Genomic DNA, 22835 nt, shown 5'->3' with positions numbered 1-22835 from the left:
GTCACTTTGCTTAAAGTCACAGAACCTACCGACATTAACACGAGGACTTAATGTGTATATATATATATATATATATATATATATATATATATATAATTTTTTGTCTTAATCGGCTGGAGATGTTTGTCTATGACAAAATGAATCTCCATTGTAATTATTTTTATTGTTATTAGGAGAATGGGCTGAGCTCCCTGAACAGGCTGACTTTATTTAGAGGCAACCTGGAAAGTTATTGCTGTGCTGTTAAATGAACACAGAGTAAACCCAAATGAGTATCCAAAATCTGGAGTCTCCCGTTTCATTCCCTCAGCAGACTCCAGTGGCTAAACCTGAAACTGTAATATGAAAACTGAATGTAAAGACACGGGGAGCTAAATTGACCTCTTTCAAAAGTTTAATTACTCAGCCCTAGAAAACATCCATATGAGTAAGCCCTGGTCAAAGTGTGCATATTTTATACCTAGAGATTACACTGCCAGGCACATAAATGGGACGTACAGAGTTCTTTGTTCTCAGCAGCCCTCTACATTGATATGCTGAGGACAGAGGGTTTGAGGAAAGAGAGGAGGAAGATTCTCTGGACACAGATTCTTCTTTCCTGTGTGTCACTGCTGTCATTTAGCTTAGCTGCTCCACACTTGGTAAGCAGTAACTTGAACAGTAAGTATGGAAAAATAAAATCCCAAACTGCCAAAAGATTAAGATCAACAAATTCAACTGATAAGACCAAGGTAACAAATATCCTATTATCTTTGTGGAAGTTTGCAGAGCAAGTCCCACACAGGCCAGTATCGGTTGGGAAGCTCGCTCGTCCTAGCAGAAGATCACAGAAAACTGGAAACAGTTCATCCCTACTAGTCAATTCAGCTCATAGATAATGTTTCTTGGTCCATTCTCCAAAACTCACTGTCCCATCAGCATGGCACACAGTGTAGGTAGGTCCCTGAATCAGGATTCAGAACAACTACTTTCCAGAAGCAACCAGCTCACTATTACTTCCTCCACCTCTCTGGATCTCAATTCCATTATCTGTGAAAGGTAGATTGCATTAGAATTATTTCCAGTTCCCTCCCTACTATAAACTTTCTATAGATTCTTTAAAAAAATACCAAAAAAAAAAAATCACAACCCTATACTCCTTCTTAAACCAGATGTAATTTTTTAAAATTTCTAGAATATTCAGAAGGATGTTCATCAGGAGACCAGGTTCTAATCATATAGGCTGACCATAGCCCCAATTTTAAACTTCACCGAACTACTACGCTATGGCATGTCAACAGGTGATTAGACTATGCAATCAGTGTTGCAGTTATAATTCATTCTTATCAAAGTAGGGTAGACACTTACACCTGGACAGGATGCAGGAATGGTATTCTGGAACATTGTAAGATAACAACTTTGGAAAGACTGACAACATCTATTAAAATCAAAAGTACACATACGTTTTTAACCCAGCTAGCTAATCCCTCTCCAGAACCATATGCAGCACCCTTTAGAGTGGCCAAATTAAAAACAAACAAAAACTGGAAACAAAAGTGCATGCCCTTTAACAAGGGAACTGTTCAATAAAGTATATGACTTCCAAACAATGGAATGTTGGGCAACCATTAAAAAGAATGAATGAGACCCATACTAGCTGCCTGGAGAAATAACCCCAATTTTCTGTTAATGAGAAAAGCAAAAGGTTCCTAGCAGTATAAATAATTTACTTACCCTATTTGGTATGAAAAGAAATGAGGTAAGGAAGAGGGAGGAAGAGAGGAAGAAAAGGGAGAAGGGACAGAGGATGGGGTGAAGGATGGAAGGAAGACCCTTACACATTTATATGAGCCAACAGAAATGTATAGAAACCCACCCCTCCAGGTTGTTACTATTATTAAGGGGTGGCAGGATGAAGAGGTTGTATAGGTACCGTGTTTCCCCGAAAATAAGACCTAGCCTGATCATCAGCTCTAATACATCTTTTGGAGCAAAAATTAATGTAAGACCCGGTATTATAAGACATGGTATGGTAATGGTATGGTATAAGACCGGGTCTTATATTAATTTTTGCTCCAAAAGACACATTAGCACTGATGGTCGGGCTAGGTCTTATTCTTGGAGAAATATGGTAGCAGCTAGAAATCAGGGGAGGAGATGGACAAAATTCTATACTTAGAACTTGCAGTACGTGCGGCAGAGGTAAAAAGTAAGAATTCAGTGATAAAGAAAAACAGGAGCATCTCAGCGCAGAATGGGCAGAACAAGCAGTGTGAAATCCAGACAATAATGTAGTTCTGGACCATAAATCCAGCGTTCACCCAGCCACAGCTGTCACCAGCCTGTAGGATGAAGAGTCACTACATGGCCTTTTAGCTGGTAGGATATTGTACAGGCAACTGGAAAGTCTCATACTTTAAAAACACGACAGGGGACATCTAAACATTTTATAAATTATTTGGAATCCTGGTTTCTTCTTCCTGCTTCACCAACTGCTCCTTTTTGAGCCGTTTCAAAGCTTTGTTGGCCACTCAACAAAAGAGTAAGAAAAAGGATAGAGCTTTGAAAATTCAGTTAAATATTACATCAGCAATTTTAGTTAAAGTAAAAAGGGATAGGATTGGAATACTGTAGTAGTTTAAACAGCAGTAGAAATTGTTTTCACTTACCTATGTTCCTTTCTTAACTTGAATGCTCTTGAAAAGCATTTTAATGCTTTTATAAGACTTTCGTACTTTAAGTGTAGGTTTTGTTTTTGGTTTTTATCGTCCTGATATCAAGGTCTACCTAAATCTACACTTCCTGTGGATGGAGATAGAAGAGAAGGTGAAGAAACAACATCTCAATGGAGCTATCATTCATGACTCGTTTTTTCTTTAATCCAGGATATCTCGATGCTCTGATAAATTTAGCTAAACCACTGGTAAGAGTCTGTTCCGTGTCTGCCAGAAGTGATATTGGTTCTAGATACAGAATATTTGCACTCACCCTTTACTCCTTCTTAAACCAGATGTAATTTTTTAAAATTTCTAGACTATTCAGAAGGAGGTTCATCAGGAGACCAGGCTCAAACTGCATGAGAAGACTTGCGCAAACAAGTAAGCTGGTCTACTCATTCAAAATGGTTTCTATCATAATGAGGAGTGTGCAAACTAGAAGCTGATGTTCATAAAACAAGGTGCTATGGATAAGTGGCTGACTTTAGGTCCATCTTCTCTCAGCATATTCTAAAGAATAAAAGGAATTATTTCCTAAAGAAATTCTGGCCCACGTGTACAAGGAGACATATTCAAATAGGTTCACTGCAGCAATTTATAACCAAAAACTGGTAGTAATCAAAGTGTCCAACAATATGGAAATAAAAAGTGATATGCTATATAGTTATGAGAATCGACTAGGTTTACATGTCTCAAGATGGAGAGAGTTCAAAAACAATGATGAAGGAAACCTCCTTTAATGGTGAGCAGAAGTGTAGGTCATCGTTTCCAGGCCAGAACATTTAGTTACAGGCATGAGACTCTCCAGAGCTTTCCCACAGCAATGGGAAGCATTCCAGGCAGTGGCTGGTCCATCAGCCTAGGTCCTGGCGTGAGGACGCAGCCAATCCTCAATGCACATACAGCATGAGCACAAAATAAACCTTTGTTCTTTAAACCGCTGAGATTTGGGAATTGTCTGTTACTGCAAAGGAACTTGGCCTATTGTGACTGCTGCTGGAAATGGAGTATTGCTTCAACAGCAACAAAAAAAATGTGGCACTGGCTTAGAGGCCAGGCAGCAGGGAGTAAGGAAACAAATTCTAGAGGCTAGCGAAGCATTTGGTAAAACCACCATGTATGAGAACTTAGAAGGTAGGTGATACACCTAAAGAAGTAGTAGATCTCATGGAAAAGGTTGAAGGTCAAATGTTAGAAGCATGTGTTGGTGACTACTGGCTACATTTTAAAAGGCATAACCCAAAAAAAGAGCAAGAGATGGGCTCAGAAAATAATGGACTGGTTTGCAAACAAAAAGGAAAAGGGAATCAAGTCCATCAAGTCAGACTTGGAGAGCTGGAAAATAGCTGCTTCTCTTCCCTGACACATAAATGACAAAACTGAGAGAGCCTTTGAGTAACAAAGATCAATTAGCACTTAGCTTTGGAGTGAGGTTCAGAGGAAGAGAATGGCTATTATACTCCCTCTCAACACCCTGAAAGGGTAAAGATGTCTCTAAGTAAAGATGCAGTTAAGTGGCTTCTCAGTTAATTCTTTCAATTAGAAAAGCTCAGGGGAAAATACACTAGATGTGGCTTTCCCACCAAAGCCTGTTAGGTTCAAAGTAACATCAACTGCAATAAAGAAAGGCTGGAAGTACAAGCACAAAGGCCTACAGTGAGTATAAATACTATGCCAAGAACTGAGTGCAGGGCATGTGGAAATAAGCTAGAGTACAACAGATAAGAAATCTAGTTCCTTTTGAAAAGAGTGGTGCTGCCAAAGAAACTAAAAGCCTGAACCTAAAATGGCTGGGAAAAGTGTTCAAGACCTGGAAGAACTCTAGAGCCCCAACTCTCAAAGGCAGGAAGCAGCTGAGAAAGCTGGTCTGCCCCTATTGGGGTCACATTCTCCAGTGCTCACTTAAGATGTGATCAAGGAGGCTACTGGGAAAAGCCCAGGGCTGAAGACAGCAATGCAGTGGGGAGGCCCTCCCTGAGAGAAGAATCAGGACCCCAAAAGAACATTCTCCACCTACCAGGCAGGAAGCCTTGAAGATTTCAGAATTGCTTCAGAATTGGGAATGCCTGAGGTCCAATGAATGGGTGTCTCCCATTCACCCCAACCCTTGTTTCACCATTATATATTAATATACAATGTGGGGGTAGGGTGAACAGCAGGTAACTTGCCTTTTTTGGTTCAGGTTTATAGATTGAGTTGATGTCAAAACAACTAGGTATCACACCCTAATTTGGAGACTACTGTGCCTCACGCAGGTGCTATGACTGGATGGGACTCCAAGGCTGTCTCCTTTGGGAAGGGCATGACTATGTCTCACCTGCAGGCGGGAGAGTGGGCCAATTTGGTAATCAGAAACTCAAATTGTGGTAGTCACTGGTGCTGCTGGCCAAATATTTCTGGTTCTCTTCCTCCCACACCCATGCGGTCAGACTGTAACTCCTGGCCATTTTACAATTGAGCTGGGAAATGTGCCTAATCCGGCCAGTGAATGGAGAATGGAAATGGTGTATGTCACTTCCAAACAGGAGCGCCTATGACTGGCATTAGACCCTTCAGAACTCTTTCTGTTACCATGACCAGCAGAATCCAAGATAATGATTGCTCAGATAATCATGAGTCACAGAGTGAAGATGAGCCAGGCTGGAGCCCCCAGCCATCCCTCAATAGACTCGTAGTGTGAATGAGAAATAAACCTTTGTTGTTTTAAGTCTTAGAGATTTGAGAGTTATTTGTTACTGAAGAGTGATCTCACCTATCCCGACTAATGTACTGTCCATCAAAATCTTTGGCTGTTTTTTTTTCCTCTGGAACCCTCCCTCTCCTGTAGAACCAGACTCAGGGACTGCCAGTATTGCTGATAAACATGTGGTAGCTAAGTAAGAATAAAAAGGTATGTACATCCTGCTGCATTTATTTCTGTCTAAAAACTTCTCTAATCAAATATATGGTGATAGAAGGAGAACTGACTCTGGGTGGTGAACACACAGTGGGATTTATAGATGATGTAATACAGAATTGTACACCTGAAATCTATGTAATTTTACTAACAATTGTCACTCCAATAAATTAAAAAAAACAAAAAACTTCTCTAAACACAAGCCAAGGCTGGCAACCCCGGTAGTAATTAAAACCATGAAATGAATCCATATTCCAAAAATTGTGATAAAAATATTTTAAAATTTCATTGGTAGTTGATGGCTTTAAAACAAAGCTTGCTTCTTAAAGACCTTTTCAGAACACTAAAATAGTCTCTAAGGAACACTTATGCTTCCTGCAGTAAATTTCAAAGGTTACAGTGAACTCCAAATAGCAAAAATGAGATGGGGGGGGGGGGAGAATCAACAACCACAGATAAGGTTTCCAGCAGTCAAAGGAACAATTTTAAAGAGCAAAGGGAATCTGCCATTAGAAAATCTACCTCCTCTTGAACAATAAGCCACAGAGCTTTAAAAGGGGTTCCTGGTGAGACGCAGATCAAGTTCCCTAACGCCCATATTTCTTCTTGTATGTAAATTAGGCACCAAGTGCTCAAGATTAGCTCCTTTGGGCACAGCTTAACTCAGTAACCAGTTGTTCACCAACAGTAACAGATCTCTCAAGGTACCACCAAGCTGGAATGGACTGTCATAATAATTTGTTGTGAATAGGGAGCAGCCAGACTGAATTTCTTTTCCCACAATTTGTGAAGAGATTTGTGAGGCAAACTAATTGGTGGAAAAGATGTCTGAGGAGGTGTAACCAACAGGAAAAAGGGCTTTTAAAGTACTTTGGAGATATTTTTACACTACATAAATTCTAATTACATTGGAGTTGCCTAAGAACCTCTACATGTTAAAAAAACCAAACCAAACCAAAATAAAACCAAACGAAAAACTTTCATTAACTTAGATCTAGGTGTGTGATACAATTGTATTTCTTTTAAAATTTCCTTTCTGAGAGCTGGGGTTCCCTTCACTACATCTAAATTTGGTTGACAGTATAATTCTTTGCTAATATAGTCATAGAAACATGTAACTTTATGAGGTGGAAGGGACCTTCAGTCGAGTCCAACACCCTGTTTACAGATAAGAAAATTAAGGCTTAAAAAGATCAAGGAATTGTCTAAGGTCGGTCACACTAAGTATCATCAGAGCCAATTTTCCATTTCACGAGCCAGTAAATCCCCCTTTTTGAAAGGCTAGTCTGAGTTGTCTGTCAATTACAACTGAGAGCATCCCCACAGATAGAATGATTATGGGCAAGTTCCTTTCTTGAGCCATTTACTAAGCTGTAAAATGGTGGTGGAATAAACCGATCACCAAAGTTCTGCCTAGTTTTCACATTCTATCTCACACACACAAACACACACACAAAGCCCTCCAAAACCATATATATGGGTTATATATATTATATAGATAATATATATATTATATATAGTGTTTTTGTTTTTGTTTTTTTAAGGAGGGAGCAGCTCACAGCGGCCCATGCGGGGATCGAACTGGCAACCTTGGTGCTACCAGCACCACGCTCTAACCAACTGAGCTGACCAGCCATCCCGAAAAAAACATATTTTTAACAGCATAAAACATGAGTTGAAAACCTAAACTATTTAAGAACTTTGAAGAAAGTGGTAAATGTAAAATTTACTACAAGGGTTTCTGTAACACCGTAAAGAAACCCATAATTATTGCACACAGAGCAATCTGCTAAACATTAAATACTCTATGCAGAGGAACTTGAGCCATGGTTTCTTTCAAATTAATACCAGATTTCTTTAGTTTGAATTTTAGTCACATGGCAATACCCAGTATTGGCAAGGGTTACAAGGGCAGACCCTTGCAGAGTACCGATGGGAATGTAAACTAGCACAATCTTTCCATTGGTCTATTTTTTATATATTAAAAAGCTCCAAACTGCTATACACGTTGATACACTAGAGCCACTTTACACTAAATAATTATGCATGTATTCAAAATTTTACCTGAAGTCATTGAAGTTTTACTACTAGTAATGAGAAAACTAATTTATTATCCAAAAATAAAGGGCTGCTTAAATCAATGATTACCTATTTTGTAGCACAGCACTTAATGATGTCAGAGTGTTCATTCTGTATTATTAGGTGGAAAGGTCGGGTGATTAATGGTACAGTTCATATGTTTACAATTTTGCGCAAAAATTAAATGGCCATTTGTAGACAGAAGACAAGACTAGAAACTTTAAGCCAAAATGTTAATGGCCATTCATCCCTGGATAGTGAATTAGGGTGATTTTTTTTCCTTCTTCTTCTGGCTTTTCTGATGATGCTTTTCAATCTTTTATAATCAATACATTTAATCACAATCAGAGTTATTTTAGAATTCTCAATCAAAACCTTCCCTCGAATGATGTGAAAGAAAAATTGTTTTAACTTGGCTTCAATGAGCAGACAGATGATTTATAGTCATAGGAGAGAATATGCTGGCATTCCCCATCTCAACAGCTTCTCCCCTTCTCCTCATGTAATAGCCTCCCCATATCAAGTTTGTTACACACAAGCCATCAAGAAGAACAAGGAAGGGCAGGTCAGGGCGGGGCTGGAGGGGCATCCTTGTCCCCACCCTCCCCACCCCTCACTGTAGCTGGGAAGCAGAAGATAGAATTAGATCACGTGATGTTGGAGTAGAACTTATCTTGGTGACTTTAGGATGCTGGTCCCATTGTTAGGTATAATTATGAAAAATTAAGAATCCAAGAAAGAACTGCCAGAGAAGAATTAAAAATAAGATTTTAAATGAAAGTACCCACCTTGATCCTGAAAGAAAAGAAACCAATGGCAACAGCAGCAATTGAGCAGGGTCCTGGGCATAGAAAACCCACATACAAACCACTGAAGTCAGTGTAAACAAAGTTGAGATCGACTATAAAACACTGTATGTACCATAAGGAGGCTTTCAATCAAGAAAAGAAGTATGTGTAAGTTGGGAAGGAAGGAAGGAAGGAAGGAAGGAAGGAAGGAAGGAAGGAAGGAAGGAAGGAAGGAAGGAAGGAAGAAAGGGAAAGGAGGTTGGGGAGGGAGGGAGGGAGAAAGGGAGGGAGGGAGGAAAAGGAAAGCATGACACCCAAGAGCAGAGTTGTTGAGCCAGTTAGACTCTTGACACCACCAGCTCTCCCTCAGGTAGGAATTTAGAGTAGGAAGAGGCTTGATTTACCCACCTACAATAATACACTATCATCAGGGCAAAACGCTTTATGTTAAATTTGGCATTTCAAAACACACTTAAAGGGACCCAGGTATGTTTGCAGGAAAGGATCACTGTGGGAAAGGCCACACACCCTCAGATTTTGATCAACTTTCTCCTTCTCGCCCAGACAAGGGTGGGAACAAAAGGGCTGATCATATTCTCATATTCAAGAGTGAAAAAGAGAATAGTGAGGATTCCTTTCAGGACTTCTGAGGCAAGAAATATTATCACATCAGCCACAAGAACTAAAGTCTGGATTTCACCACCTCTGCATGCAAGCCCAAAGGATCTGTTAGCCACAACAGGTTCCGTGCCAAGGACCTGCGGTATTTTTAGACACTCACAAAAATATTTAATTTCTTTAAAAATCGGAAGAAAACATCTGACCTTTCAGGTCAAAGAAAATGTTGTACTATATCATATCAATATATTAATCTTTATACCAACACAGTAGAAAAACATTTTTATTTCTTTCATATGGAGGAAGGGGGCCCATGAAGGAACATGTGCACAGGATCCATGAAAAGTGGCCTGTTTACATTTTGCTCCACACGCAATCCCAGGTTAGAACGGACAGGATACCATACCAAAGTGTACTCTGCATTTGCAATTTGAACTGAATCTCTATGGTTTATTTACAATTATATTTCCTTCAAACAACTTCAATTTCGGTATTTAGTGCAACTAAGTTTTAAAGTGTTTACTTACATATATTTTTTAAAAAACCAATGGTGCTATGTTCACCCATATTATGAGTATGTCTCAAATCTGCCTTATCATCAAAACCACTTAAGGCACTTGTTAAAAATATAGACTCCCAGGCCACTGCCTGGAGATACTGATGCAGTGGGATTGGAGAAAATGTTTTCAAGGAAGAGGCTTGCGTAATTCTCACTGGTCAAGTTGAAAACCACTGTTCTGGTTAAACCAAACTCAATACTTGAAGCAGCTGGACCGCGATTTAACAGTGAGAAATCAGAAGTTTGAATGAGTTGTTTTCCTTGCTTGTTATTTCAAGGGACCGTGAGGCTGGCAACTGAGGGCAAGGTACAGCCATGACCCGGCAGGCGGTCTCCTTCCCAGGAGGGTCTTGAACACATCTAATTGCTTGTTAATGAAATTATTTATGGACAATTTATTACAGGAGTACCGCAGGTGATTTTCAATACAGGCTTTGACGTTCCAGCTATCATCCACGCATGACTAAGCCCCATGGCTCTGGCTTTAGATGTGTTCCACATATAATTAAATGTTGTCATTGTGCTTCTCTCTCCTAGTGAGTCCCATTTTAAAAGTAACCAGGCATTCCTCCATAAAGAAGTGAGCTCTGGCAACAGTGCTTGTGCATTTAGGTCGTGCGGGCAGACCTCTGATCTACAACTCATGTGGTCGCCCTTGACACAGACAACCACATGAAACCAGAACAGACAGAAACACCGACATAAAAGCTATGTTACTTTTTTGGTAGTTTAAGGCTAAGATTTGAGAGAACAACAACAAAAAAGGCACCATTCTCTTACAGGGCACCATTCTGGTGGCACCAGTAAATGTATTCTTAGCTTGGATCTGACCAGGAGGAAGCAGGGGCAAGATGAAGCTTGAGATGAGGCGACCCAAAAATGTCAAACCCCTGAGGTTAAAAATACGTGTCCTTGATTCTCTTCTTCAAGTCCCTGAGCCGTTCATTGAGGTGCAGTTTCTTCCTCAAGGTCCTGGGGCATCTCCCCGCCACCCTTACAATCAGAATAGAAAGAGAGGCGTCACTCTAGTGACCACTGAGCTCATCTTGTCCATCATCCCTGCAGTCAAGCCCTGTGTTTCTGCTCCACGTCTCAAGGAGAGGAAGTGGTAGGCAGATGAAATTCGTTTCCCATTCCGAAGTCAAGTTCTCAGGCTGAAGAGGTGGGAGGAAAACACAATTCCAGACCATCATGGTCATCTCCCCTATTTCCCATCAAGAAGCTGCCTGTCCTGCCCAATCTAGAGGCAAGGGAAGGTGAATATCAACCTTCCGTGTGGTCCCCACCTTTAATTTCGCCACCTTCTTCATCAGAAATACAGCCCTTCAACTAAAAAGAAGATTCCACAGATTCGACTATGCAGGCATACGAGGGTACCCGTGTGACGATCTCCAATGGGATTGTCTCAGCAACCGAAAGGATCGCAACTTGCACCCAGAATGGCTCCTCCAGCTACCTAATGCCCCGAACTGCCGCTCAGGATGGTAATCTCATTACTTGATTAAACAAATCCCAGTTTAAATTACCAAGAGGTTTAGCTTTCTCTCTTGACAAGCCACCCGAGCATGCTTACTTACTCCAGGGAAGCTCCAGACAATTTAACACCAGGGAGTGGAGTTAATTAAAGAGGCTTCCAGGAGAGCAGCACTGCTCGTCGGCACCACCAGGCAGAACACGTCTACTTGAAATGGGATTTGTTCATTTATTTTAGCTCGACAGTGAACGTCTCACAAATCTTTCAAGTTGAGCTGAGTGGGGACTGAGGAAAGATGCCGGCAGCTCACATGCAACACGAGCTGGAACAGAGAACAGTCACAGCACCCTCCTCAAATACTGTGAGAACAACTACATCCTTGTGCATCCTCCAACTCATTGAACAGCCTTGCGGCAATGAACCTGTCCCCTTGTCACTTATGGTCTAGTCCACAAGGACTGATAAAGAACAATCTGGAAAGGAATGAAAACTCTGCTGAGTGAAATTCACATTGTCCTGGTACCAGACTCTACTTAACTAAAATAATCCTTTAGTATTTATGAATGGCAGCTACAGGCAGGGTTCCCGCTTAAGCACCGTAACTAAAACAAAGTAAAGCCCGACACGTCCTAGCCATTCAAGGACTTTATAGTCAAACTGGAGATGACATTCAAACCTATAGAAAATTTAAAAATCACAGGATGTTAGTGTTGCAAGGACATAGGGCTCTTTCAGGAAAATGCACACCAAGACCACAATGAGATACCACTTGAAACCCACGAGGATGGCTGTAATTCTAAAAAATGGAAAATAAGTGTCGGTGAGGATGTGGAGCTCTCACACACTGCTTGTGGGAATATAAAAGACTGCAGTCACTTTGGAAAACAGTCTGGCCGTTCTGCAAGAGGCTGCACATGAGTTACTGCATGATCTAGCGAGTCCACTCTTAGGTATATCGCCAAGAGAAATGAAAACATATGTCCTCATAAAAAACTTCTATGCAAATGTCCATAGCAGCATTATTCACAATAGACAAAAAGTAGAAGCAACCCAAACGGCCATCAACTGGATTAAAAACACACGTGATATCTCCACACAATGAAATAGTATTTGGAAAGGAAAAGGAAAAGGGGAGTGACGGCTAATAGATTTTTTTTGGGGGGGAGGGGGGTGATGAAGTGTTCTAAAATTTTAAGGTATGGTATAAGAAATGGAGTCAATAACATTGTAATAACTATGTGCGGTGACAGATGGTTCCTAGACTTATCGTGGTGATCACTTTGTAAGGTATATAAATGTTGAATCACTATGTTGTACACCTAAAACAAATATAATACTATTGTGTCGATTATAATTAAAAATAAAGAAACTTTAAGATAAAATTGATTGCGGTGATGGTTGCACCCTGTAAATATGCTAAAAAACACTGAATGGTACACTTTAAATGAGTTGTTATGTAAATTATATCTCTATAGAGCATATTTTACACATCTATAAAGCTCTGGATCAATCCCTTCATTTTATAGATAACTTACCATTTAAAATGTAAACGATGAATCGTAATAGTTTTTGAAGGAAATCTTTCTAAAATGTATGACCCGCTTTCCCATATTCTTAAAGAAAATGTTAACTCTCTGATGGCTCAGGGTCATATGGACATCAATTTTTGTGCCTCCTCTATACTGATGTCCTCAGGAATGACATAAACCCGTGCTTCCCAGGCTGCCAGAGTTTAGGTATTCTTTTGTCCCTATTATATAGCTTTCTATGTCCTGCTTTTAGACTGACACTGTTCATTTCTTGCTGCTGCCAGTATTAATTACCGCACTGTATGTCTCTCCTGCACCTGCTATGTATGAATGCAGAGAAACCAGAAGTCTGTGACTTTGGCAAGAGTAAACAGATGCGGAGAGAGACAGGATGTACTCAAGTGTAAAATGCATGAGCCTCTCCAAATATATCTACTTTCCAACTCAGAAGCATTTGCTTCCTTTCAGGACCTCAGCTGCCTTCTGGATTATCGCTGGCAAGTCACCATAGTGATGATTACTCTAATCAGTAATAGATTTTTTTTTATTATAACCATTTTTTCAAAGGCACAGCTAGATGTAATATCTAATCAGGGAAAGAGATTAAAACTTAAAAGTATAAATATGAGCAGTTAAAATATTTTATTTATCTGGTGCCATTTAGTGTGGGGACATAGTGCCCTACTGTACCATTTAGATTGGAACCATTTTTTTTTCTGTTACGTCTTAACTCTGGACCTCACATATGAAAAGATAAAAAGCAACATCTTGTTTACATCGCTTTATTTTACCAAAAAAAAAAAAAAATCATACATTTAATGTAAAGTTAATCAATGAGAATGATGCTGTTTTGATGAACTTAAAGGCTGGGCAATTGTCACTTATGAATGACAGTTGCAGTTTAATGAACTTCAGTATCCAATTTATGTCTGTACATTATTTGGATTACACAATATGGGGAAAAGCTTGCTTCAGCGAATAGGTGTAAATCCTAACTGTTTTTCAAACAGCTTTCCTTGCAATTCAGGGGTTTCTTGATTCAAAACTGATTCAGTAGCTTGAAAAGATTCAGTGAAAATGCTTCACGAAAGCTGAATACTAAAAATAACTCCTCCTATTAGTTTGCTTGTAATAGATATAAAAATCAAACAAAAAGCATCTGAACCTTTTAAATGCTAAAACTCTAAGGCAGCATGACCAGGACTTGACAGGTTACCCATTTACTTGTTATTACATAACTGACCCAAGCCAGAGTGAGCGCATTTGCCAAGCAAAAATGCCTAAACTTGCCGAAAATTTACTGGAGTGTGGTGCACGTGTACTGCAGGAGTGTACTGGCTTGTGAAATTTTATGTGGACATACATGCAGAGGACAGACTTTTTTAAATACTTCAGATTGGCTACAAACTTGCCAATCAATGTTTATAGAATTCAGAAGCTTATTCCAAGGTCTATAAATAATGAGTTAACCCAGCAGCCGCATTGTATCAACTAACATTAAAGGCTTACTATGTGTCACGCACTATGCTAGGAGCTTTACATGCAATCTCTAATTCAATTCTCATAACCCAACAAGGTGGGGCACTAGTATTATGGCCATTTTATAGATGCCAAAACTGAGAAGTTAAGGAACTCTCACCCAAACATCAGTTAGGTGGTCTACAGCATGCTTTTTAATTACAGCTTTTAAATAAACAAAAATATTTTTAAAGAAGAATTTTGAATGAATTATTTGGATCCCCTAAAAGTTCCATCCCGTATACAGCCGATACATAGCAAATACCCATTGACAGAAAAACAGGAGCAAACCCGAACACTTTGTACGTTACTTATACAACACAGGATAAAAACTGATATTAATGATGTCCCTATGTTATTAGAAAATATTAGATGATACTCATCATTCTGTCAAAGAAGGCAGGGGTGCATAAAATGCATGTGAAGCCCATTTTTCATAAAACTGACAAAAGCCGTAAAACTGACAAAAGTAAACCAGTCCTGGCAGTTTACAGGTAAGAAGTCATGGATGTTTAACTGGTTTGATCCCCAGGAATGCCTGACAAACCACAGTGATACTAAATGGACTCAGGATCTTGTTCTTTGTCCCAGGTCCAACCGAGTCCAGCACCTCCAGATTCCCAGGCCTGAGCCCAGTCCTACCTCCTAAATGGCTTCGGGACAAGTGCTAGCTTACCTGCTCCCACCCTAATGACTTCAGAGAAGAGAGGGGTGCAATTGTTTTAATACTATTCCTAATTTTTTCATCTTAAGACAAAAATTCGAAAGCACCAGTTTTGGCACAGGTTTTCATTCCAAGAATTTCACTCCAAGAATGAGGTTTCAAATCACAAGCCATAAAGAAATGGTTAAAAATTAATCAGACACAGACAATAACAGGTATGTACTGTTATAACATACAAATCCTCTGAGGCAACACAGTATCAGGTTTTCATCTATCAACAAGCAGGATGTAACAATTTCAACTGTGGTTAGCCAACTGAATTTATTATCTATTTGTGCATCATAAAATACCATCGTCTCTCAATTGGACATGATACATTGTTAACTGATTCAACAAAACAGATTACGGTTATGTTTTTAAAAAAAGGGTTCTTATCCTTTAGAAATATATATGAAAACATTTACCATTGAAATGAATAGGATACCTGAGATTTCCTTCAACATCATTCAGTTTGGGAGGGGAAGGTTCCCGTATAGCAGATAAAATAAAATAAAACTGGACATGCGTTGATAATTATAGAAGCCGAGTGATGAGCAATTAGCAGTTAGTTATACTCTATGCTCTGGTTTTTAAATAACGTTTGAAATTTTCCTAAATAAAGATTTTTTTTCTAATCTAAACATTCTTCAAATATTCACTCAGGGCAGTGAGAGAATGAAATAAGGATAAAGAAGCCCAAAGTTATGATTTTCCTGTGATTAATACTTTGGTGCGTGTGTGTGTGTATGTAAAGACAGAGCATATTATATTCTTCTCCTTTCCTTGGTCCCCCTGATGCATTGTTGGTACACTAACACCTGCTTGTCCTACTAATTGGGTAATCCAGCACTGAGCCAAACTATATTTGAGATAGGAATTTAAGAGGGAGAAAGGGAGGCAGATAACAATGTGATTCTAAATTCTACCCTCATACCACAGTGGGCCCTCAAATATTTGTCAAATGCCTCCTTTCCCTCATCTAACTTATCTTCTGGCATTGTCCTATTTAGCAGAGGACATGTTGACCTTTTCCTCCCATTCTCTGTCCTCAACTGCTTTAATAATTCATTTGTATTACTGATGTTCTCTGAGACTTTTCTCTGAGTGACCTGTGACCTGAATCCCAGTCAGTAGTGTACTGATAAATGTCTAACAACTGGCTCTGAAAATACAGCCTGATTTTCAGCATTTGCCAGTTTTCATTGTATAAATACACCCACTAGGGCCAATGTCAAGCTACCAACACAAGCACGTTGAATGCAGAGTTAGAAAGTAAGGAGTCAGCTCGTAGATCCTATAGGAGCCAACTCCAGCATACCACTGGCTCTCCTGTGGTATCTCCTTCCACTCTTTGAAAGTGTTGATGAAATGTTACATGTCACCCCAAAGAATAAATCACAGGTGGGCCACTTCCTAATAGTAAGAACCTTCCTTAAAAGGTAAGAATAGGAGACATCGCCTTGGCCAAACTGATATTTTTTTCCCCTAAATACGTAGCATCTCTTTATATATTTTTTTTTCATCAACCAGAGGTATAGGGGAAGTATAAATAAAGAGTAAGTGATCTCAAGTAGCCTCAAGTATGTTCAAGTCCTCTGACTCAAACACCCAGAGTTTAATGACTTATGGAAGTGCCGTGGCATATGAATAAAATCAAGCCAGTCAATGGGTTTCAGGCTATACTGTAGTTTAGAACCACATGACACTGGGTATCTCATCCAGAGTCTAGCACAGTGCCGGGCCCAAAAGAATAAAAATTGGTTGGTCCTTGTAGTACCCATATGGATTATTAAATCTCAGCACTCAAGGCCACCCAGGGCAATACTTACCTGATCCCTTTATGACAACCCCAAAAGGCATCCTTCCGTCTTAGCTTTCATACTTTCTGACAACCCAATACAACCTGCACTGAATCTCATGGGTGATGGGAGTCTGGCAGGTGACAGTTTGAGTCTTGGTTCTTCACAGGGTAGGACACCAAGGAAAAGTCAAGATTAAACAATGGTCTTTACATACCTAAGGAGCTGTCATGTAGAAGACATCTTAGATATACTATATTGTCAAGGAACACACAGTACAGTCATGCAGAGGCAGATTTTGACAGTATACGGAAGGACATCTAACAGCACCACCCATAAAAATACCTAACATTTATTAAGTGCTTTTGTTTTCCTGGAAGCCTTACCAAACTGCTTACACACATCAAGCTTGAGGTTAACTAAGTCCATCCCTTCCTGTTTCACTTCTGGACTGCCTACCTCAGGCTGTCCAGGAGTTGTTTATCCAGAAGCCCCAGAGGGTTCCTAGTAACTGGCACTGCCCAGGCTGACCACAGGTCACAGAGGTTGACGAAGGTCCAGACTGTCCTGAGCTGCTATCTAAAGTCCCTGTGGACTCAGATTCAGCGTAGGGTCAAGGCCAGGCACACCAGAAGGTCCACAGGCTGGTCTTGAAAGCAACAGATGCCCAGAAATACCCATGCCATCCTCTGCCAAAACGAAGTTTGAAAGACTGTGGGTTAAAAAGAACCAAGAACTGGTGCAGCTGTTCTGAATTCTGATGCCGTATTCAATTCATGAAACTTGTATAAAGGAAAAGGGCTCACTTTTCTAATCCTTTTCATCTCTTTCGTGCATATCTGCCTCCCTCAAGGGTGGAGATAGCAAAGAGAGGCGATCAAAGGAAGATACTTCCTTTTTAAAAATGAATTTTGCCCTGACACTAGATTAGCAGCAAAATAAATCACACAGTCATTACTCATCAAGTCGTCAACATTCCTCACTCTTAGGCAAGGTCTCAGGAGTAGCTAATGGGGCAATCTATGAAAGTGACAATGAGGCCAAGTCTTGTGACAGGACTTGTGTCCTTCTAGAAATGTCAGAGAGAATTAGGGGAGCCTCCATTCAGGAGGTGATGTCAGATCAGGTTGGAGGGTAACCTGAAACTCAGTCCCAAAAATGTTCTTAGTTGGGACAAGATGAGTTCATGGAAATCCTGAGATTTCAGAAAGTCTTGCAAGCCTCTGTGACTAAATAACTCATATAAATATTAGATGTCCTTTATTATTAGTAGATAGTATCAACAGTAAAATAATTTTTACTATGTATATACCAGGGTCAAGGCATTCTACTCTATACTTTATACATGGTTTCTACAGTTGGTCCTCACACGTGAAAGATAAGCACCATTATCTCTACTCAACAAAGCGAGCCTCTAAGTACTTAAGAATCTCACACTGTTAGTAAGTAGTAGAATGAGAATCTGAATCCAGGTCTGGTGGCTCCAAAGTGCTTTCCATCACAGAATACTGCCCACACTTCCTGGGAACACACTAGAATGGTCTGGTCCCACAGCCCAACAAAGTCAAAATCTGAACTCAGATGGTTTTACCCCGAGTACTTGAGCCCTCCCTCAATTTCTTCACCTGTAAAGGAGGATCATGATAGTACCTGTCTTAGTCCGTTCGCACCGCTGTAACAGAAATACCATAGAGTGGATAGTTTATAAACCACAGACATTTCTCACAGTTCTGGAATCCAAGACCAACTTCTGGCAGACTTGGTGTCTGGGGAGGGCCCACTTCCCACATGGCTGTCTTTTTGCTGTAACCTCACGTGGCAGAAGGGGCTGGCTAGCTCTCCAGGGTCTCTTTTATAAGGGCACTCATCTCCATCATAAGGGTTCCAACATCATGAGTTAATTACCTCCCAAATGCCCCACCTCTTAATACCATCACATTAGTTAGGAAATCAATATATGAATTTTGCGGGGATACAAGCATTCAATCTAACATAATACCTATCTCAAAGGGTGCTGAGAGTGTTTGATGTTACTAATACTTCCACAAGCATACAGATGAGCTTTTCGCCAAAGCTGTAAAAATTGCACACACTTACTTATCTTTTCTGAAAGTTTTACAGAACATACTTCTTTTTCCCAACATAAATACATAATATTGTGGCAGAAAAAAATGCCAGCTAGCCAGCAATGGAGTTAGACTTGAGTTTGCATTTTGGTCCTGCCATTCACTAACTACGGGCCTTCGGGCAGGTTGCTTCACTTCTGAGCCTCTCCTTTCTCATCTGTAAAAACCAGAGTGGGAGTGGTAATTGCATGCTTTTATAAAAACACACAGAACAATACATACACAGCTGTTACTCAATAATAGCTACTCTAATTATTCAGTCAATCAAACCAACCACAGTAGGTACCTACTATTGTCATAAGTTTTTCCATCTTCTTCCCAAACTACAGAGAAATCTGTTAGAGGTCCAGATCATTGTTTTGATGAAACTGCCTCTAAAAATAACATTCCCTCACCCCTTTGAATCATCTGCTGCTTTCAAATACATTCGCAAGGAGAAAATACACACACACACACACGATTAGCCAATTCTAAGAATCTAAAAGATATCATAAATTAAGCAATGAGATATGAAGCTTGAGACAGCTGCACTATCTAGAGAAAAGGTCTACTTAGAAATTCTGTGTACCATTTTGGAAACAGTTTCCATATTTGTTTTAGAATATTGTCATCCCAAGGTGAATACTGGTTTACATATTAAAGTTAAAGCACATGTAATTAAATATAATAGAAGTTAAACCTTGATTTATTTTTATTTTTATGGTAATTGTTTTGTATTAAAAGACACACACACACACACACACACACACACACACACACTCATACACACACACACAAGGCTATCACAAAAAAGAAAAACCAAAAAGCTGTCAATTAAAACCAGTACTCTTTTGTTTCCCTATTAATTCTGTCTCCAAAAGCATGATGGGTTTTGTTTTATTAACTTGTGAAATGCCCCACACGTTAACAATTAACAGCACTCTTTCTAACTTTGGTTACTATGCCAAACAAAATATGCTTTGTATTAATGTTCAAATCCACTTACTGATCTTTTTGGGGAAAAGTGGTGTTCATATGTCTACCAGATCCTGATACTTGACTTAACCACTTAGATGCTGGACAGCTAGGCCTGAAATTCTTAATCTTCAGTTCCCATGTGTACTGTATAATTTATAACTTCATTGACAAACTTGGGGATCTGACCATGTCCCAGAAAGTAGCGATGCTAGAATGTGCTCTTGCTTTCCAATTTAGTCTTTTGTTCTTAAATTTGCAGTCCTTCCCATCCATCTAGAAGGGCTGATTATGTTTTTTTTAATGCACATGTATCCACACTCGATGCAGATACAACCAAAACAATTCTACTTATCTATCTTTTATTCTGCTTATTCTAATTAGCCTGATTCAGAGGTAGTGGAAAGCCCGAGTGGCAAAGGTAAATATCCCAACATTTAGAAAATTGAAGCCTTGTACTTTCACAATGGTGGCCAGATAAAAATGGTAACAGATTTGGGTTTCTTCTCTTTGTAACCAAAAGTATGTTATGTGTATAATGAACTCTACCTATCTTCTGCTAGTGATGTATATGGATGATCTGGGAAGTTGGACTTTCCCAGCCACCAGGCCACCGTCCTGCTTTTTGCAACACACTGGGACGGAGAAGGGCAGAAGCGCTCCAGCCTTCTGATGATGCTCAAATATTTGCCTTTCTGTAGCATAGTATTCAGTGACTTAAACAATTATCTGCTTCGCAATTTTTTCCTCTCCTCTAATGTGGCTTATCTAACAGCCTAAAATATCCAGGATTTCAAGGCAACATCTATACACTACTGTGTGCTATTTCTGTTCCTCCTCCAGAAACTATGATATGTATTTACCAATTTCATCCAAAGTAACCTACTGAGTAAAAAGAGTTATGTACTAAAGTGACACTGTAGCACTAGTAATGCTATGGAGACCCTTGCTGCAGCCTAAAGCTATGAGACAGGTTAAGTACATTAGGGTATGTCCATAGAATGGAATATTGGGAAAACAACACAATCATTAAAAATGATGTTTTAATAACCGTAAGAAAATGCTTATGTTAAAATATTTAAATAAAGTTACCAAAACCTTATTTTAGTGTTGCCTTTAAAATACGGCACATTTTAAGCTGTTGTTTTGAGTGACAGAACTGTGAGTACTTTCTCCTGCTTTTTTGGTACATTTTTGTGTTATCCAACATTTTGAGGGGGAAGGGTAAACAAAGTAATTATGGGACTAAAAGTATTTCAGCTAATCAAATAAAGCCTTTTGGTCTTTCTTATACTAGGCCTGTTTTTTTATTGTTGCTTTGTATTTTTGTTTGTTTGTTTTAACTATGAAAGTCAGTTTGAGATTGTCTCTGCCACCTCAACCGTCTTGTCCTGTGGATTAATGGTGGAGGGTGTTCTGTACAGTGGGGAAGACAGCTGGCATTTACTGAATAACTGCTATAAGCCAAGCAGGAATTGAAGTTCTTTATATATATTATCTTATTTAATCCTCACATCAACCTGATGAGGTAGTATGATTATCTCCATCTTACTGATACTAAAACTGAAGCATAAAAGTTAAGTAACTGGCCCCAGGTCATCCAGCTGCAATTCAAACGCAAGCCCTCTGGGGTCTGAATGACTACTTAGACACTCACTGAATTTTATTAGGACTATCATGAGTTGCAAAATATTTGGGAGGTAAGCTGACTCCATAAAGTGCTATTTCTGTTTGCTTCAAACAGAGCCCTAAGGAGCAGACCAAAGGAATCTCCCTAACTGATACCTTACGGAAACTTCACGAAGGACTTTGTCAAAGTCTGCTGTAGAGATGGACACAGCTACCTCCATGGGGTGGTGATGTCACTGGTAACTTTTTTTCTGTGACATCCATCAAATGTTCATGTGCAAGGAAAAAGAGAAAAAATATATATCATCTATAATCAGTCTTCCAAAAGACAAAAACAAAAAACCAAAAAAAAACACCAAGCATAATTAAATACTAAGTGAAGTGGCAAAGTGGACAACTGGTACAAAAGTCATGTAGGAAGAACTCTCAACTCCGAAGTACCATAGAATTTTGAAGGTACAAGAAACAAGTCCAGAATTTCAAGATGAGAGCTAGGAACTTGGTTGAGGTCACACAGCTTTTAAAAAGTGGGTGAAGTAGCTAAGGTAACTTCAGGAAGCAGTCTTGGAAAAGCTTTCCAAGGATAGCGTAGAGTGAGGTGATGGTCCTTGAGATGAAAACAGTAGACAATACTCTCATTTCCTGGTTTAGCAAAATCAACCTGTACTGGTCTGATTTTTAAATTATAAGATTGAGAATATTTCCTGCATGGTGGGCTCAGATGTAATTTTTTTAAATAATCAAAAACTACTGAGCTGTTTTATTCCATGCACTGTTTTTAAAAATTAAGTATTTTAATGTGTACTGCATTCTACCCAAAATATTACAAATAGAAATTCACCTACCCACACATGCATCCCAGGTGCCTATTTGAGAAGTGATGTGTGGCTATCCTAACACACTTCTGGTTTGGACAGAAGTTGGCATCTGATGTTGTAAACTGGTAATTAGGAATTATTTGTCCAGCTTTGATACTTCCCTCACTGACATCCTCTTAAATTTCATTTAAAGCACTTAAATACTCTTTGTAATACATAATTGCTCACGGAAAAATCTATCAATCAGAAGAAAACAGGCATAAGCTTAATTCTTAGTAGATTCATCTTAGAGTACCTAAACACCAACTGATTGAGCAACTTTTTATAACAAGATACCTGAATATTAATAGGAATGTATAAAGATATTAACTTAAGCCTAGGTTCACGTAAGAAATTTTGGTAGTGAACACATCAGATGCATCTCCAAACATGTGAAAAATATTTCAGAAATGTTTCTTTGGATTTGAGAACAGAAAACACAATAGGATAATGAAAAGTCAATTATTATGAATCATTTTTAAAAGTTTGTAAGCATCATGGTCACTAAACTCAAATATAAACCATTTACTTTATGACACAAGGCACATATGCATAGTTGTATTTTCTTATATTCTAAAATAATTCCTGTGCGTTTGCAAGCACAAGTCTC

At 39.2% G+C, this 22835-nt stretch overlaps 1 protein-coding gene across 3 annotated transcripts in view; it reads right to left on the bottom strand.

Annotated features, from left to right (window-relative positions):
• Positions 1–22835, bottom strand: part of PANK1 (pantothenate kinase 1) — a 47674-nt gene that overhangs the window by 22366 nt on the left and 2473 nt on the right. The gene's annotated exons all lie outside the window — the stretch shown is intronic.

This window comes from Rhinolophus hipposideros, assembly GCF_964194185.1.
Source record: "Rhinolophus hipposideros genome assembly, chromosome: 15".
NCBI lineage: Eukaryota > Metazoa > Chordata > Mammalia > Chiroptera > Rhinolophidae > Rhinolophus > Rhinolophus hipposideros.
Note: the sequence above shows the minus strand (reverse complement) of the source record. Positions and strands in the feature narration are given on the sequence as shown.